Here is a 15542-nt window from a genome sequence, read left to right as displayed (position 1 = left end):
ACTCGTCATTCCTACCAGGTGGAATTCAGAGGCATACTGTCCCTGACAGTGGAGGAATAACGTAGCCATTGTGCCTAGTGGCCCCAATGCCTTATGAACACCAGTTACTCCTACAGAGAAGAAAGTATAGTTAAAAAGCAAATACACAACTACAAAATAGAGGCTGGGTGACAACGTGGTGCTGCAAAAGAATTTGGGGGCAGGCAAAAGGTCCAGAGAAGAGGCAGCTGCCAAAACTTACTGCTTATGACAAGGCAAGGTCATATAATCTGTGATATTCTGGTCATTTATTTGTTCATTGTAACTGGAGGCATGGTCATCTCACAAAACAGAAAACTCGGGATTTTTCTTCCACATACACAAATGTCCATGGCACAAATTACATATTCCTTTAAGTACAGTAAAAATTATAGTGTACTTAAATGAGACAAACACATAAATTTTCTATATAGGTACATGTGGGATTTGCAACACAGTGTTGCAGTGTGGAATGGTCCTGTCCAGGGTTCTAGCCATCTGTATCATCTATCAAGTGTATTCCATTTCCCCTTCTGCATTCCACAGTGCTCTGTTTCCCCACTCCCCTCCAACAGGCAGTCAGCTCTCCATACAACTGATTGTGTTCAGTCCTCACTGAACTGTTTTGTGTGGGTTGGCCCCCTTTTAAACTTCTTTTAAAAAGAATTTTTCTGCAAACATGGGGGTTGCCCTAAACCAGCTGATATGCTCCATTTGTGGTGCCATTTTGCCTACATAAGAATTGTCCCTTCAAAAATGTGTTCAATATGCTATATAAGATGCTGCTCATCAGGGACATGTGATTGTCTAACTCCCTATTCAGTGTACCAAGCTTTGCCTACATAGTGTGTGAAGCGGTCTGTTGTGCACCCTCGTTTTGGCATTTTTCAGGACAGCCTTTGACATCCCAGTTCAAAAGACTTCATATAGTATACTAGCATCCTCCTAGCCAACTTTGCTCAGGAATTCTAAGAAACAAAACAAAAACAAAAAAACTAGTGCAGTTTTTAAATGGGTGGTTAAAATAAGTGCAGTTTTGAAAGGTTCAGCCTGCCACTATAATTCCAAATGGCATCCAATTGTACCCAAACATAGAGGAGGACCTGATCCTTAATCTCAGGAACCATCATCCAAAATTTGGTTACAGTATTTTAAGATGTGTCCAAATGCATAGCAAAAAAGACAAATGACTGTCCAAAATACAAATATAGATCACACATGAGAAAGATGAGGAAGAGAGTAGGAAGGGTCAACGTTTAGCATACAGGTTTTTCCTAATGGGGAAAATAGCAGCCTCAGGGAGGGTGATTGTCATCAAGAGTTCTCCATGTGCTGCATTCTTAAGTCTGGATCTCCCCTCCCTGGGGCTGATGTTTTCAGAGGCTTATTCACACATCTCCATCAGTATGTCTAGTCTGGGTTTCCAATGAATACACACAAACTAATGTGATGCTTATTAACATTAGGTGCATTCAGAATCTGGAGTATAAATCTAATAAATAAATGCTGATGATTATGATGATGATTAATCAGTGAAACAGGCATATGTACTAGGGATGCATAGCCAACCTTCTGCTTTTAAATATCTGCTTTTTTAATCTAACGTTAAATAATATATCCGACATTGTACTGGAAAATACTAAGAGATAGCATTGCAGGGTTGTGTGGTTGGTCGGACGCTCTGTGTGTATCTTAGTTTCTCTTACTACACAGAGAGAGACTGACAGACCAAATGATGTGCAATGCCATCTCTTAGCACTTTCCAGTACATACAGAACCTTCAAGAAGTATGCAATAGATTCTGCAAGACTAAGCAGTCAATATATTATCCAAAGAGGAGATTAATTTGGGAAGGACACTGGTTAGAAGGTTGACAGAAGCTAGGTTTAGCACTCCTGGTTTTATCTGTCTGTAATATGACAGTGCTTTCTCTCACAGGCATGCACACGCACACAAGCGCATATATCCCAGAATGCTCTGCACACTTTCTGGAGACTAGGAACAGCTGCTCTTCATTGCAGACCCCTTGCTCCTTTTTTCCTGATTGTTTAGAAGACCAAATCTGAGAAGTGTGATGGAAACCTGACATACGTTACTGGCGTTTACTACAGGATGGACTTAGTAGTGATCTGTTGCTTTTTTGCCAAAGGCTGTTAAAATACGTTCTTCAAGAGGAGACCGATTAAGTTAAAAACACATTATTAGTAAATGTTAAAAGTAAATAAAGTAAGCAATAGTTTACACCAGTCTTTGGTCTGAATAACTGCCCCTGTCCTCTGTCAGCTCCTATCAGCTTTCTGACTCCCCACCCCTCACCCCCACAGCTGAGCAGCTGTCTCTGATAAAGATGCATTCTGGGCCTTGCTTGACCACACTCAGAGGCCACAAGACAGGATGGACTCAAGACCAGCAAACAAATGCTTAAAAAACCCCAAAAGCTTTCAGGATTATGCTTACAGATGGCTGTACAGTTCACAATTCCATCAGAGCATGCATTTGCATGTGTGAACACACACAAACAAATCTCCAAAATGTGGCATAAGGTACAGAATCCAAGTCAGGAAGGTATCATAGCATTGGGGTAGAGTAGTGCAATTTGCATTTGTCTGGAACATACACAACCCTGCTTTAGACATGAACAGGTCAAGTGAAATAACCAGGATTTCAGGGTGTGCTGGAAGAGCACTTTTTGATTTAATGTGAAAATCAATTCTGACTCAAATTCAGCCAATCACCATGTAGAACAGAAAGTGCTCTAGGCAAAGGCTGGTGAAAACGAAGTGGTTTTAGCCTACAGATTTTGTTCAAATATTCTACACAGACTTGTCCTAAAACTTTTTAGGGGATGTTTAACCCAGGCATGGGAAAATATCGTTTTTTGTAGCATAAAAGAGAGAAAATGAAGATCAAAAACACCACAAAGAAAGAAAACACACTCATGAAAATGTTTTCAAGTTACTTTATGTTACTCTTACTATGCCCAGCCTTCCTTAACATTATTATCCTTCTCACTTTTATTTCTCATTAGATCCCCTCCTTTATCTCTCCATTTCTCCCCTCAAAAAAATAATAGTATGGCAAATCTTGGCTTAAATCTGCATTCTCAGCACAATGAGGGCTCTGTCAGCCCATGATGAGGTCTGGCATCACCCTGGATGCTATCCAGACTAATCCATCCCAGATCCCAGGGAACTGCTCCTTTCCAGCATAGTTAGACCCATGGCAATAATAGGACTCTGCTGTGAGAGATAACAGCAGTTCTCTTCTCACTGGGGTTAGAACGTGGATCTGTTGGCAGCATTTAACTGGTACAACACAGCTGGGATCTGTCTGATATTTTGAAGCATTGCAGCCTTCATTAAAAATGCAATTACATTTTCCCTGCACCCTACATCCTTGCTAGGGGCAGGGCATAGTTTCCTCCATACTTTCCAAAAGAAGTGGAGGCAAGTTGATGCAAGCCTTCTATTCTTCACTTCAGCACACACACGGTCCCTACTAATGTGGTCCTGTCAAGCGTTGTTGTGGTTGTTCTTAAAATATCTATACTGCCCTTCATCTGAGATTCACAGTATGTCTTACAATATAAAAACACAAAAATACACACCATAGTAACAAACAAAAATAATACCATCACCAGCCTGACCACAGTTTAAAAGGCCATAAATTGTTTAATTAGCCAATGGAACTGGAGAAACTAGTGGGTGGGTATGCTCATCAGGGGCAGCCAATCCTGCAAGCCAGGTCTGAGCAGAAGGTAAATTGGTATCTACAGGTAGGGATGTCAAAGAATTTGAACAAAAATTGAAATGGGAGCAGAAATTGCCCAAATTCTCTTATTTGTCCCATGTCTGGAATGGAAATTAATGCAGTGAATACAATCAGAATTTGCTGCTGCTGTTGTTGCTGCTTTCAGTCTGCAAACAGTGTGTAACTAAAAGAATTTTGTTCCCACTAGCATAGTGTTTTGTTCGCACTTAAATGAATGGGCTGGAATAACGTAATGACAATATAATTGCATAATTCATGTGATTAATAACATAAATTATGCAAGTTACATATTTTAGTACAGTGGCCAGTGAAACAAACAGCGTATTTTTTGACTGGTGAAGGTGAACTGCAGCAAAACGGAAACAGTGCTGCATGTGATCAATGCAGGGCAGAAGGGAAATGATGGCTTCCTATATTGTTAAAGCAATTCACTGTATAATCTGCTGGAAATTAGCAAATGTTTCTAATGCCCACTCGTTTATCAATAGCAAGAGTGAAATGCCTTTTCTTCTGTCTAAATTTGGCTTTTAGAATCCCCAATCTGCTGCAACTTGAGTGTGATTTGTACACATTTCAGTGTATGGCATGTGAGGTGCAGTCAGAAGCTGGCTCCTTCCCTCATGCCACCATTTTGCAGCTGGCTTTCATTGGTGGGTTTTGGGGTTCTATTGGGGAAAAACAAAGTTGACCCCACCAGCCTAAAGCTGGGCCCCACACCCAGTGCACACAAACTATCAAAGCACTGAACATCAAAAGGCAACATCTAAACCCAGCTGGAAGCTCTGGAAGATCCTCCAAATTGGGCTTTAGTAAGCCGGGGGAAGGTGTTCCACAGGTATACTGCTCTGCCCAAAATCTGGCATACACATGTTGCCTTGGGGGACCTTTGCCCCCCCCTCCCCAACTTCATCGTGATTTGTAGTGATGCCCATAATTTCCTTTTGGTTATGCTAAAGTGAATGTAAAATGCTACCAACACACATTCAACAGAGCTGTTTTTGCTCCCACCCTCTTTTTCAAAAGTCCTGTGTTTTTTTAAAAAACAAAACCCCTATTGATGTCAGAAATGGTACATCAGACTGGGTTGATTTGTGTCCCAAGTGTATGCCTGCTTCCCCGCTGCATTTTCAAGATCTTGTAGACACACACTAAAAAGGGGGAAATAAAGGTTTATTGCAGAGAGAACAGATAAATAGTGTACCATGATTGAGCAAAAGTGGAGGGGGGGCGCATGCAGGGTGCTTGGAAACTAGAAAACAAATTGTTCCAAAAGCTGGAGTTGACATCACTTGTGTTGTGTGTGTTTTGTTCCTACAAGGCAAAGCTTTTTGTCTCTTAGGTAGCGCATGGACACTGTGGTTGCCATGGTAAGGTACATGGCTTGGTTTTTAAAAAAATTATGAACACTATAAATAGTCATCTTGTTTGTTGGCCAAGACCGTAAGTGAGAGATACTCTAGTCAGACAGGTGCTCCAGTCAAAGCCATGAAAGGAAAGGTTACACGGATGTTTACCAAAAGCAAGTGATGTTGGATGATGCTTTGCTGGGTGATATTTCAGTGGTTGTTTCTGTGTGTGGCTGTTCACAGAGGAACACCATCTACTTATCTACTTGTTACTCTGGAAGACTTCTAATTCCACATATCTATATGCGAACAAGTTCCCCGTTTGTTGTTTGTGCTATATTACATTCATAGAGTAACGGGGCCAAATGAAGACATTTTGCTGCCTGACAGAAAGGGCAGGACCCCATTCTATCTACATAAACCAACCAGACTAGCGGTTGAATCTCCAATACTGGCAATGGGACAGTATCTTCCACCACATCTAAGGGCTCATCCAGACTTCCTTTTGCACTGTGCTTTCCAGGCACAGGTTTGTGCTTTAAATCTCTGCTTCTGAATGATGTGTGTGTGTGTGTTTCCCTGTGCTTTCCTCAAGAAAACCCATGTTTTACCACTGAATCAGAGCAAATGGCAATCTGACTTGAACCCCTTGGTTTGCCAAGTCCTTGGTGAATCACTTTGAATCCCACTTCCTGCCCCCATTTGGCTGCATCTTTACCCCTAGCCCATGCCTTTATTAACATTCAGATCCCTCACTCCCGGACTTATATCCTGGTCTTGGGGGTGAGCTAAGGGAGCCTGATGTTGCTACAGAGCACTGGCCTTAGCCCAGCGAATGAAATCTGATGTGGTTGCGTTCTGGAGATCATCATCAGCTAATTGAGACCTCAGCACGATGGACAAGGGGCTGTGAAGTCCAAGTGTGAATTTAATCCCCAGAGTCAGAATTTTGGATTAGAACGGCATTGCATCAATCAATTAAAAGAAAAGAAAAGTCTACTACCCGCAATCCTGGCATCCATTCCAGTACCCAAGCAGAGATTTTGGAATGTTAACCTCCCAGTGTCACTCTAAGACTGTTTCAGACTTGTCTCTCTGTAAATCACATCCGAGCTGCAGCAACATCTGTAGGAAATTTAACAAAACTATTTGCTGAGAAACATTGGCCTTAATCATTCTCTCCCCCACCCCTCCCTCTCTCTCTCAGAAGTTTGTGAAAACTGCTTGCTGCTTCTTTCATACATGACACTGCAGGACAGGCAAGAGGATATAGAAAATGCACAGTCTTTGAGATGGGAACATATGCTCAAATCATCTTTTTTTTAAAAAAATGATATTTATTAAAATTTCAAAAGAAATTTCAAAAGTAATAAAGAAATAGAAAAAAGAAAACAAAAGATACAAAATAGAGAGGAAATAAAAACAATTAAAAATAAATCCATCTTTCCATGTCTTGCCTTTCATTTACTTGTTTCCCTGACCTCCTCACACCTCCCTTTTTTGTATTCCAGTTCGAATGGTTAATTCAGCAAATCCTTTCCCTCTTTGTTTTTATCTTAATTCTTTATCTTAACATATTATAACTTTATATTTTCATCTATTAACAATCCATTTTTACATACTCCTTTTTAACATTGTTGCTAAAACCGCTTCATTTCATTCCGACATCATTTTAACATTCCTTAATTTTACAATGTTTCTGTAGATAATCTTTAAATTTCTTCCAATCTTCTTCCACCGACTCTTCTCCCTGGTCTCGGATTCTGCCAGTCATTTCCGCCAATTCCATATAGTCTATCACTTTCATCTGCCATTCTTCCAAGGTGGGTAGATCTTGTGTCTTCCAGTACTTTGCAATGAGTATTCTTGCTGCTGTTGTAGCGTACATAAAAAATGTTCTATCCTTCTTTAACACCAATTGGCCGACCATGCCCAGGAGAAAGGCCTCTGGTTTCTTCAAGAAGGTATATTTAAATACCTTTTTCATTTCATTATATATCATCTCCCAGAAAGCCTTAATCCTTGGGCACGTCCACCAAAGGTGAAAGAATGTGCCTTCATTATCTTTACATTTCCAACATTTATTATCGGGCAAATGGTAGATTTTTGCAAGCTTGACTGCTGTCATGTACCACCTGTATATCATTTTCATAATATTCTCTCTTAAGGCATTACATGCCGTAAATTTCATACCTGTGGTCCACAACTGTTCCCAGTCAGCAAACATAATGTTATGTCCAACATCTTGTGCCCATTTAATCATAGCAGATTTAACCGTTTCATCCTGAGTATTCCATTTCAACAGCAAGTTATACATTCTTGATAGTATCTTAGTTTTGGGGTCTAACAGTTCTGTTTCCAATTTTGATTTTTCCACCTGGAAGCCAATTTTTTTGTCCAGATTGTAAGCCTCCCTTATTTGATAGTAATGAAGCCAGTCTCGCACTTTATCTTTTAGTTTCTCAAAACTCTGCAATTTCAATTTGTCTCCTTCTTGTTCCAATATTTCCCAATATTTCGGCCATTTGGCCTCCATATTGAGCTTTTTCTGAGCCTTCACTTCCATCGGTGATAACCACCTTCGGGTTTTGTTTTCAAGTAAATCTTTATATCTTATCCAGACATTAAACAATGCTTTCCTGACAATATGGTTTTTAAATGCTTTGTGTGCTTTAACCTTGTCATACCACAGATATGCATGCCACCCAAAAACGTTATTAAAGCCTTCTAAATCCAAAATGTCTGTGTTCTCAAGAAGCAGCCATTCTTTCAGCCAGCAAAATGCTGCTGATTCATAATAGAGTTTAAGGTCTGGCAGGGCAAATCCACCTCTTTCCTTTACATCGGTTAGTATTTTAAATTTTATTCTGGGCTTCTTGCCCTGCCAGACAAATCTAGAAATGTCTCTCTGCCACTTCTTGAAAAAGTCCATTTTGTCCAAAATTTGCAATGATTGAAACAAAAATAACATTCTTGGCAATACATTCATCTTTATAACAGCAATTCGACCTAGCAAGGAAAGCTTCAGATTTGACCATGTTTCTAGATCCTTTTGTCCAATTGTTCCTTTTTCAATAAATGAAAGACTTTTTTCCTTTTCTCCGGGGAGTTAAAACCATTAATATTCCAACTTAATAGTTGCAGAGCCATGGCGTGGTTACTTTACTTTTCCTCCAACTGCACCCAGTAATTGTTCTTGTTCTGTCGGTGGTATCACTTTCTCTGAGTTATCCAATCCAAAAGATAGTGATGCTATGTCTAATATTCCTGGTTTTAATGCTCTTGGCTCTTCTTCAGATTCTTTCTGCAGGTCTTCTCCGTAATCTTTCAAAAATCTTTATCATCCACTGATCTTATTTTTAACTTTCTTCCTTTGAAGGTAAAGGTTGGCCTTGGGGGAATTCCCACCTGAAAACAATTCTATTACTTCTCAACAAGGTCACCAGATCTCCATAGTTAGACCTAAGATCCAGAAGATATTTCGGGATGTCTTTAAATATCTCCACTCTTGATGTATTTCCAAGGTCTTCTGAAAATGCAGACTCAATATTTTGTCTCTCTCCTCTTTTGTTCGGAGGGTAATCAAACAGTCTCTCACCCTGTTCTTTCTCCCCCCTCTTCCAAGCCTGAAAGCACTTACTATCTTGAAATCTTGCTTATCTGAATCTAGGTTCCAAAAGTCTGCAAATTCCTGCATAAGAAAGTCACTTAGGTTATCTTTCTCAAGTTCAGGTACAGCCCTGATCCTTAAATTTGTCTGTCTTTCCTTCAGTTCAATCATGGACAACATTGGCCTGTGGTCCTCAAGTTGCCTGCATATCGGTGGTATCTTTTCCTCTACGGCCAGTGCTTTTTCCTTTGCTTCTTCAGCTGTCTTTCGGGTCAAAGTAGATTCCTGCAGCAATTTCTCAATAGATTCTGTGTTAGAGTTCACCTTCTGTCCCAAATTATTAATGCTTGTAGTATTTTGGTCAATTTTAGTTGTTGCTTCAGCTACTTGTTTACTTAATTTTTCCAAAGATTCATTGATTTTACCTAATGCCAAAGCTAAAACATCTTCAGATGCCATTCCTTTTGACCCAACTTGAACAGATGCTGCCCCTGGTGGTGCAGAAGGGCCAGGTGCTGATGCTCTTCGCTGCTGCCGAATTTTACCAGATCTTGTTGTTTTTTCCTGAAGCGAGTCTGCCATAACACTTTATCTGAGGCTCAAGGTCGATCCCACGGCCGGAGTTTGTTTTGCTGTGGAAAATTCCCCTGGCCAGTTTAAAGTGGAAAATTCCCTGGCCAGTTGTAACAATTTCAAAGTTCCTCTAGGGGGACACAGTAACAGTCAATACTTGTTGCATTAAAATAACTTTTCCAAGTCCCCCATTTAACAAAATAAGCAACAGTTTCAATTTCAGTTAATTTACATTTCCTTAAAGTCCGGAGAAACCAGTCAGAATCAAAGTATCTCTCTTGCAGAGTTAACTGTCAAAAAGTTACATTGTCCATAAACAGCACGATTCACAGTACGGCAATCTTATTGTCCATTGACAGCCCGTTCCCAGGCATTAAGCGGTGGTCTTTGTTTCCTTTCCTCTCTTTTTGCAGGCAGAAATACTTCTCCCTTTCCCCTCCCCTCTCCTGCTGCTCAGGGAGGGAGATCTCTTGTATTGATGTTAGGATTTAAGTCCTTTTAAAGCGATTTTCCAGGTCTTAGCTTAGATGATCTTTGCTTTGATCTGTTTACAAGAAACGGAAGGCGGACTTCCTGTTTAAGCCTTCCCGCTTCGGTGCCAAATTAATGCTTTTTCTTCCCTTGTTTTCAAATCTTTAAGTTTAACCTACTCACGGGTAGTTGTTTTGATAGCCGAATTGTCACAGGAAAAAAGTCAGCGCTCTCCGGCAACAGCTGTGTGGCTTCACTCCATGGAAGAAGCAATTGACTCTCAGCACCGTGCCGCTCACCCCGTTTCGCTCCGGAGCCCGGAGCCGGGTTCCTTTGCAAATTGGGGGGGCGCTGAAAGTGCCCGCCAAGTCCCACGATCACAGGCTTCACCCGCCTGTGGTTTTTTAAAGGGTCCCCGCTTCGCCGTAGCAGCAAGACCTGATTTCCGCGGAGCTAACTCCCTCAAAGTTAGAGGGAATCCGCCATTGCCGATGGCGCCAACCCCGGAAGTCCATATGCTCAAATCATCTTGTCCCAGTGAGCAACCTGGTTGCTGAATTCTGTACCAGCTGAAGTTTCCAAACCATCCTCAGAGGCAGCCCTACATATAACGTGTTGCAGCAATCAAACCTAGAGGTTACCAGAGCATAGACAACAGAAGTTAGGCTATCCCTGTTCAGATTTGGGAGGGGTGCTGGGCCACCAGCCAAAGGTGATAAAAGGCACTCTGTGCCACTGAGGCCACCTGAGCATCAAGTGACATCAGTGGATCCAGAACTAATGGATCCCCAAGCTATGTACCCGCTACTTCAGAGGGAGTGCAACCCCATCAAGAGCAGGCAACCTCCCATCGATCCAGTCGAGGGAACCACCCACTAACCGTGTCTGTCTTATCTGAATTGAGCTTTAGTTTGTTGACTCTCATCTAGTCCATTACCAAGGCAAGACAACAGTCCAGAACATCCACTGCAGCATCTGCAGATGTAAAAGAGAAGTAGAACTGTGTGTCATTAGCATATTGCTGAAAATGCACTCCAAAGCTCCGGATGACCCCACTTGGCAGTTTCATGTAGACATTAAATACCACCTCCAAGACCAGCTCTGTCAGCTCTGGAACACCAGGAACACACACACTAGATTCCCCCCAACCCCAGCTGGACAGAGAGCCTGGAGAGAGAAATGAAAGCTCTATAGACTATAGCAGCTCCCCCTACCTGACCCTCAAGTCTGCCCTGGTGCTGCCCTGAGTACCAACTCTACCCCACTCACCAACCCAGGTCTTACTCAGGCTTCTCATCCATAATCAGATCGTGTATGAGAGAGGTCTTACTCAAAGCTGATCTGGCATTCAGCAATAGTAGCTGCAAACCCAAGGACCGGCTGATAAGACAACTGCAATTCCGCAGGTTTGAGGATGGGCTGGCACATGGTTGTTGGGATATTATGGAGAGTGGGAGAGCTAGGTATGCCCTCTTGAATTCACTGCAGGAAATGTGGGGTTTAAATGCAATAATATGGAAATAAGTTAGGAGAAAAACATGCCTCTGAGCAAAGCAGCAGTTTTTCTGACCCTCTTTTATTCTGGCTCTGAACTAATAGCATCAACTGCACCATTGGGTCATAGTTTTCCTCTCCCGGTGTGTTCTTGGAAATGCTGGCAACAAGCATTTCCTTTCTTCTTACTTGTTGATAACTGTTCTGGCTCTGATCACCAAGAATGGCTAATACAGAGAGGTGGGGTTTTTTCATTATTATTATTAGCATCATTATTAATTTTTAGCACGCACACACGCACGCATGCACACACACACACTGGAGAACACCTGCGGAAGATGACGGCTTGAGAAAAGCTTTGGAACCTATTTCCACTTTGGAACAAATACTTTGAAAAATATGAGAGGGGAAAAAACCCATAGCTGTGGTTTCCTAGGAGCCATAAATTTGATTTCACAAGCCATTCCTTTCCTTGTCTACCCTCCAGCTTTTGTCTGTGCTAAGCTTTTCAAGGCGGGAAAAGACTGCTCCTTTCATTCTGGCTTCGTGTGCACTTGCCTCGTTTTTAACAATGGAATTTTGCAGTCACCAATGAAGCTTGCCAAAGTCAACCTTCTGATGTGCGCAATTTAATTTGGAGAGGATGAAGGGGGTGGGGTGGGGGGTTCTGACATCCATTCCCATGGTTGGAGGGCTCCCTTCCCATGAATGCACTGGACAAAAAAGAGAGAGAGAGAGAGACCTGATGGAACAGAAACAACATCTTTACCAGAGAGCTCAAAGGTGTGACTTTTATTGCGATGCAAGAAGGAAAGAAAAGTCAAGGATTAGTTGCAGAAAATATGGGGACTGGGGGAGGAAAGCCTATGAAGTCATCCTACCAGTTGTCTTGCCAGTGCTTACTTGATCCTGCAGAGTATTCTCTATTTGCTGGTCTAAGCTTTAGTAATGATGCTCTTATAACGATGTTCTTATAAGAGAATTGGACAAATTCATGAAGGATAAGGCTATCAATAGCTGCTAGCCATGATGGTTATGCTCTGCCTCCACTGTCAGAGGCAGCATTGCTTCTGAATACCAGTTGCTGGGAAAACATGGTTGGAGAGAAGGGTCTTGCTCCTGTGTCCTGCTTGCGAGTTTTATACAGGCATCCAGATGGCCACTATGAGAAAAGGATGTTGGGCTAGATAGATAGAGCACTGACCTCATCCAGCAGCCCTCTTCTTAGGTTCTTGTTTTTAACTAGATGTTGGAGAAATTCATGGAGAACAAGATTGTTTCCAGTTACAGTGCCAAGTTGACTTTTATAGAGACTGATCAATGCAGTTTCCCAGTAAAGCATCAAGCCTAGCATCTAGCAGGCTAACATCTAGTGATGTCTATGTTCTGTCTCCATGGTTGGCAGCAGTATGCCTCTGAATACCACTTGCTGGGATTCACAAATGAGGAGAATTGCAGGCTTTCTATAGGCATCTGGTTGGCCACTATGAGAACAAGACACTGGACTAAATGGACTATACTGCCTGGCAGTGGCTCTCTAAGGTGCTTGGCATTCTTTTCTTAGCCCTCTAACCTGAAGATGCCAGGTATTGAGTGTGGGACCTTCGGCAGCCAAAGGAGATGCTCTACTGCTGAGCTAAGGCCCTTCTCAAAGGACCTTACTTCTTGGAGTCAGAATTCCCCCTCAGTCAGTCCATGAGAACATTTTACCTGCTCTAAAGACCTCACTATTTAGCCTTGTCACCATGGAAACCTGGCACAACCCACTGTGTTCTGCTTACTGACTTCTGCTCCAGACCAGACCTCTCCTGTTCCCATGTGCTTCCTCTACATAGCTGGGCTTATAGTATTCCACAACAGCACCTTGAACACACTGAGCGCAAGTGATTTGAATGGGTTAACATTGGGAATCTGTCATTGGCAGCCCTGTGGGACTAGAGACGAAGGGGAGGTGTGTGTGGTTGTGGGTGAGCTTCTGAGAAGATGGCAGGCTTCCAGCTCCGAGAGGCTGCAAGGTTCAGCCTGAGGCAGATGAAGCCACCTCCAAAGCCCTCCCTTCCCCGTTCCCCACAAGTTGCTTCCAGCACCACATAGCTAAACATCTGGAGCTGAGAGTGATCAGCACTGTTTCCTTAGCAAAAGAAAAAAATAGAAAACCAACCCAGAACATTTCTGATGGCGGGGGAATTCCTGCAGTTCAGCGTCAGCCAAGAAAACAGCCGAAGGAACTTTAGATTTGGCATTGCTCCCTCTCTGCTTTTTTCAAGAAGAGGAGACAAGAGTCTAGCATCCTGGTCTCCCCTCCACCACTGGAGGCATGTCTACCCATGCAAGAGAATGAGGTGGGGGAACAGATCACACCATTTCCAGATGCAGTTGAAGGGTTCCAGTTCTGAAGGGTTCTCCACATTGCTTAAATGGCTCCCACAAAGAAAAACCAGCAAAACAGGGAGAAAATTGCTATCCCAGGCCTTTACTAGTGTGATTGTCTGCAGGTTTTTTTTTTAAAAAAAAAACAACAACAACAGGGAAATATACAACTGTAATCCCTCAACTGTAGCCTGAAGCAGTATAGCCTATCATTACCTCTGTTGGTACTCTACTCTGTGTACTCAGGCCAGTGCTGAAAGGTGAAGGGCCTTCTGTCACATTCCATTAGAACAGGGGTCAGCAAACTTTTTCAGCAGGGGGCCGGTCCACTGTCCCTTAGACCTTGTGGGGCCCAGACTATATTTTTTGTATGGGGGGAGACGAATTCCTATGCTCCACAAATAACCCAGAGATGCATTTTAAATAAAAGCACACATTCTAATGTAAAAACACACTGATTCCTGGACCATCCGTGGGCCGGATTTAGAAGGCGATTGGGCTGGATCTGGCCCCCGGGCCTTAGTTTGCCTACCCATGTGTTAGAACATAAGAATGTATGAAGAGCATGCTGGATCAAGCCAATGGCACATCTATTCCCGCCTCCTGTTCTGAAATTCTGAACCAAAAACAAGCAAAGGGCCTTTAATTAAAAATAGATGTTACTCTGATAGTTCGTCAGCTAAATCCAGGAGTAAGGGAGCTGCCTTAGGTGGCAGATGGTGCTGAAGGATTGGCCTGCCATGCATCTCCTAAGTTGCCCTCAGGTACGTTGGTGGACACGGTCACTTCACCAGCGTTGAAATAAGATTTAGCTGCCAGTTCAGTTGGCTTCTCTGCATGGTGTGTGTGTGGAGATTAAGCAGCCATCTTGTCCTCTGCTTCAAGCAGGAAAATTGTTTTTGGACAGTTCTAGTACCTGCAGCATCACTTTCTTGGAGGTACCATTGGAAGTGCTGCAATAGATATATTTTGACAGGATGTTGGTGTAATGTTTGTTTGTTTGTTTGCTTGCTTGCTTGCTTACCACCCATCTGATTAGGTTCTCCCAGACACTCTGGCTGACATCCAACAAATTAAAACACAATACTGTACTGTACTGACCTAGTACCATGCTTGTCCTTTTTGAGCATGCACAGATCTATAAAGTGTCAAGCCCAGTAGCAACTAATGAAGGGCTATAGCTCAGTGGTAGAGCACCTGCTTTGCATACAAGAGGTCCTTTTCATCTTCAGTTGGGGGGGCGGGGAATCACTGAAATTTAGGCACAAAACTATGGAGTCCAGCTGTCTACATGGATCCCAGTTGCACTCAAATCAAGCCCATTTGGCGAGTCACTTTGCATTATGCTTGTAGCATTCATGGGTTTGGACCATTGCTTGCAATCCTAGTTAGAAAGATCATTGACACTTAACACTTTGCCACAAGGCAGGAACTTCAACACCAACATATGCAACGTACTGCAGCTGGGGAAGAGACAGGCTACATTGGGTAATGGTTTTAGCAGAGCAACAAGCTGTAGATGACTCAGACAAGCTAAGCCACTCACTATAAGATTGTCTTATAGGAGAACAATATTTTATTTGGATGCAGGCAGAGATGAATTTTTTTGGCCCTGATCTTTTTCCGATGCTTGCAGAACCAGCACTCAGTGTTTCCACCTTACTGCAAGAAAGCTGAGTTGTTAACAGCTTCCAGGTCAAATAGCAGCTGCAGAAGTGGGCAGTTTTCATCCAGAAAATGCCTGTCAGGGAAAGAGTTAACTTTCCCACCCACCTTGCACTGCAGCCCCAGTGGAGGAGAGGAGGGGAAAGGATGTGGGACAAATGCTTTAAAGCGGGGGGGGGGGGGAATGCCTGCAGGCTTTGGGCCTTATTTCCTTATGGGCAACC

General features: G+C 42.7%; 2 protein-coding genes across 5 annotated transcripts in view; both read left to right on the top strand.

Moving 5' to 3' along the window:
- The window catches only part of LOC310769552 (uncharacterized protein), a 135381-nt gene that overhangs the window by 2496 nt on the left and 117343 nt on the right, over nt 1-15542 (top strand). The gene's annotated exons all lie outside the window — the stretch shown is intronic.
- The window catches only part of MORN1 (MORN repeat containing 1), a 128487-nt gene that overhangs the window by 109207 nt on the left and 3738 nt on the right, over nt 1-15542 (top strand). The window contains exon 15 of one of the 4 annotated variants that reach the window (XM_083628729.1): nt 1957-2259. The exons of 1 other annotated variant lie outside the window; for it this stretch is intronic. The gene's annotated coding sequence lies outside the window, so the exon portion shown is untranslated. Of the gene's footprint in view, nt 1-452; nt 2260-15542 lie in introns of those variants that run through there. 2 more of the 4 variants (XM_083628730.1, XM_083628732.1) reach the window with 2 other exon arrangements.

Source organism: Podarcis filfolensis (assembly GCF_964270895.1).
Source record: "Podarcis filfolensis genome assembly, chromosome: 8".
NCBI lineage: Eukaryota > Metazoa > Chordata > Lepidosauria > Squamata > Lacertidae > Podarcis > Podarcis filfolensis.
Note: the sequence above shows the minus strand (reverse complement) of the source record. Positions and strands in the feature narration are given on the sequence as shown.